Below are 4,380 nucleotides of genomic sequence, written 5' to 3'. Positions count from 1 at the left end.
GTCACTGCCCCCAACCCACGGCCCCGTCACTGCCCCCCGAGTCTTATTTGTACTCCCTGCAAACATCTGTGTCTTCCACAGGTCTTGTCTCACCGTGTGTCTTGCTTTAGTCAATAAGTCTGTCTTAGCAAACTTAGTGAGTCTGTATCAGCTGACATCACTCTGCCAATCAGCCAGAGTCCACATAAGCTTCAAGAAACAGCCAGCACACCACCAGAAGCTTTTTGCTGTGTTTCTCTATAGAGTCACAACAAAAGGAGCCCAGCTACCCAGTGTAAGGCGGACCAAGACATGTGTGTCATTAATGAGGAATCCTTCATCACGGGTCCTTTCACGTGCTTGCTTTAGCAAGACATCCTTTCACCTGTGTCTGCTTCAGGAAAAAACATCATCTGACACAATGACTTTCCAAAGAAACCATAAGTTTCCACTTTGAGGCCGTTTGTGCAGAGGATGCAAGCAGTATAAGAGAATTAAAAGGGAATCATCACCAGTATGACAGTCCATACCCTTAATCCCAGCATTCAGGAAGCAGAAGGATTTCCATGACTTCAGGGCTAACCTATGTAGCAAATTCTAGGACAGTCAGATACAATGGTGAAACTCTATATCAAAACGAACTGTGGGGAGGAACCTGGAGAGATGGTTCAGTGGTTAACAGCATGGAGTACTCTGCCTGAGTACTTAAGTTTGGTTCCCAAAACCCACAACCATTTGTAATATCCCACAACCATATCACCCCTGTGATACCACAGGGGTATCACAACCGTTTGTAATTCCAGCTTCTGGGGATCTGGCTCCAAGGGCTCCTGCAGGTGTGTGCATACACATACACACATTGTCTTAGGGTTTCCATTGCTGTGAAGAGACACCATGACCAAGGCAACTCTTACAAGGGCAACATTTAATCGGGGCTGGCTTACAGGTTCAGAGGTTCAGTCCACTATCATCATGGTGGTGTCCAGGCAGACACACTGCTGGAGAAGGAGCTGAGAGTTCTACATCTTGATCCCATTGCAGCCAGGAAAGACTGTCTCAAGGGCAGCTAGGAGGAGGGTCTCAAGGCCGACCCCACAGTGACACACTTCCTCCAACCAGGCTATACCTACTCCAACAAGGCCACACCTCCCAATAGTGCCACTCCCTGGGCCAAGCACATTCAAACCTCGACACACATATATACATAATTAAAACCTCAAAATTGTGTATGAGCTTATACATGTTTGTGTTTGTGTGTGCATGTATGCATGCAAGTGTAGAGGCCAGAGGGTGACATCAAGTCGCCCTCCTCAGTCGCTCTCTGTTTACTGCTCCAGAGACAATGGGTCTTGGAAGAATCGAGCCCATAAATGGGGCAGACAAAAGCCTCATGCAATGGCCAACTTTATTCAGAGCATCAGACAATTTGTACTCTGAGGGTTAAGCCAAGTCACATGAGTAAAATGTACAATCGTAACGGCAAGCTGCATGTGGTGGACAAGCCGCACTCAGCAAAAAGATGTTCTGGCACAGAGACACATAGACAAACAACAGTAGCCAGAAGGAACAAATAATCTGAAGTAAACTTACTCCCATCAGCAACACCTGGGAAGGGCATGAAAACACATTCCAAGAATAACTCTGTGTCTTGTGTTCTTGGAGTTTTCTCATAAGCACTCAGAATTCTCCCTCACACAACTCCATTCTTGGACCATGTTCTGACAGCACTCCACCTGGAGCTTGTCCATTCAACCAGAAAGAAAGAGCACCAGACCCCTGGGAATGCCTGTCTCAGCCTCCCTGGCACTGGGATTGTAGGAAGCACTGCTGAGGCCAGCTTTTGGTATGAGCGCAGGGGGGGCAAGCATGTCCTCTTTGACAGCCACTTACCTTACTGAGTCATCCCCCCAGTTAAACAATGTTTTAAAGTGTTTGCTGGACTCGGGCTTGGCTCACTTGGTAAAGCGTCTGCCTAGCATACATGAAGCCTCGCTTCCATACCCAGAGCTGCAGAAATCAGGTGTGTTTGTCACCCTAGCGTTTGGCAAGTGGAGGCAGAAGGATTGGGAATTTAAGGTCATCCTCAATGACACGGCAGGGGGAGGGAGAGAGGGAGGGAGGGAAGGTAGAAAGGAAGGAAGGAGGGAAAAAAGGAGGGAGTACAAGAGGGAGGAAAGGAGGGAGGAGAGGAGGGAGGAAAGGAGGGAGGGGAAGAAATGGAGGGAAAGGAAGGAAGACAAAGCTGTGAGGAGCTGCTGGATGTTTTAAGGTGGTCCATTGCTGGATGTTTTAAGGTGGTCCATTGCTGGATGTTTTAAGGTGGGCCATTCTGATGACCATGTCAGAGCAGGGTCCTTGCACGCACACACAGGCACACAGGGATCAGAGACTAAGTACCTGCCAAAATGAAACTCCAAATCCCCCAGTAATATTAGCAGGGACTGAAGCTGCCAGCTCCTGTACTCTTGTGTGTACAAAACATTGCTATACATACCCATGGGGACCTCACACAACACCCAGATACTATCGCTGGCTCACTGCGCAAAGCCAAGACTGAGCCACAAGCCCTCAGCTCCTGCTCCAGCTCACCGCTGAGCCCTTCTCTTTCTCTCTGAGAGACCCAGGTCAGGACCTGGACACAAATGAAAAGATTCGAGCTGGAGTGAAAGTAGCCCATCTGGGTTCCCGGTCAGAGCAGGATGCTGCTGCGTTCTGGAGAAACTGGTCCAATTCATCTCCACCATCCCTGTGTGTCCGTCTGGCGCCACAAGGTGGCAGTGCAGCACAGGGAAGCAGAGGGCCCGAAAATTCCCGTGTGGCTCCACCAAGGGCTGCCGGGCATCTCCTGCCTCCTTCTAATCTCCATAGAAGGGGTAATAGTAGCTCTGACCCCGTGGGAAGTGTGAAGATTAAATCAAATAACACGGATGAAGAGCCTAGAGCAGTGACGGTACAAAACAAGCATTGGATGAGAGAAGGGATTGAGGAAGGCATGGTAATGGCGATGGTGATAGTAATGGTGAGATAGCAGTGTGATGATGATGATGGTGGTGGTGGTGGTGGTGGTGATGGTGGTGGTGATTCATCCATGTTTGTTTTAATTAGAGTTTCTATTAATATGATTAAACACCAAGACCATTGGCAACGTGGGAAGGAAAGAGTTTAATTCGTCTGAACTTCCACATCACGATCCATCATAAAAGGAATTCAGGACAAGAATTCAAGCAGGGCAGAGACCTGGTGGGCAGGAGCCAATGAAAAGCCCATGGAAGGGTGCTGCTTACTGGCTTGCTCCTTGAAGTCTCATGTGCATTTCATACTAAAAATGTGGTCCAACTTTAAAATGTCCCCTCCAAAAAAAATTCCTTAAAAATTCCAATCCTTTAAATATATCTTAAACTCATATGAATATCAAAACGAGCTGTATGAACGTAGCCCATGAATGAAGCTGTTTGAGGAGAATCCAGAGAGCTTTTAAGAAAACTCCAAGTAAAAGACCAGAGTCTTCTGGCCTCTGCTCCTCCCACACCCGGGTTGCTCTTAGGCTGTGCTTTCGCGCCTCTCCCAGGGGTGGTAAGGAGTGGGTTTGCTTCAGATGACCCATCATCTTACTATCATTATTCAGATGACGTTTCCAAGAACAGCTTTTCCTCTACACAGCCTAAACACGTGTGACCTTTGCTCACACCGCCTTGCTCCACCCTCAGAACGCCCTCAAAGTAGGAGCTGTCCGATCCTCTGAATGAAATTGGCCGTTGCATGAGACTGTAGTCGGGCCCCGTTTACAGGCTTCGCTCTCCCAGCTTCACGCTGGTGTCCAGAGCAGCCACACGAGTTGTGTACATTCAAACACTGTGATGCCAAGTAAGAGTCCTTGGTCCAAAAGAGAAGAATCAACATCACAACAAGTAACAACCACACCAAAGCACAATCAAACCCAGCAGAGAAGACACCAATCTCACAGCTACAATGAGTGGCATCTGAAACTAGGGGCTCAGTCCTCTGGGGTCTGTAAGGTCTCAGCCCCAGGACAAATGGCTGAGGCACCTATTTAGCATATCAAAGTGGACCTGGGTCCCTGGGTCCCTGTCTGTTACAGGGTAAGGCTGTCACTCCCTGCCCTCTACCCAGGGGCTGGGCTGCTCTTTCCCCAGAGCCACTTCCCTATATAATCCAGACATTTTGGTTAGTCACCCTTTTTTTCTAACCTTTTGCCACCTTGGCTGCTGTACCTGATTCCTCTCTCTTCCCTCTTCTTTCATCTCTCCTCACATGGTTTAGGGTCTCGTCCCTGAACTCCCCCAGATGTCTCTGCCTCAGGCTGTGCTCTCCCTGCCTCAGGCTATGCTCTCCCTGCCTCAGGCTGTGCTCTCCATGCCTCAGGCTGTGCTCTCCATGCCT

The sequence above is a fragment of the Grammomys surdaster genome, unplaced genomic scaffold (genome assembly GCF_004785775.1).
Source record: "Grammomys surdaster isolate TR1022 unplaced genomic scaffold, NIH_TR_1.0 125349, whole genome shotgun sequence".
NCBI lineage: Eukaryota > Metazoa > Chordata > Mammalia > Rodentia > Muridae > Grammomys > Grammomys surdaster.
Note: the sequence above shows the minus strand (reverse complement) of the source record.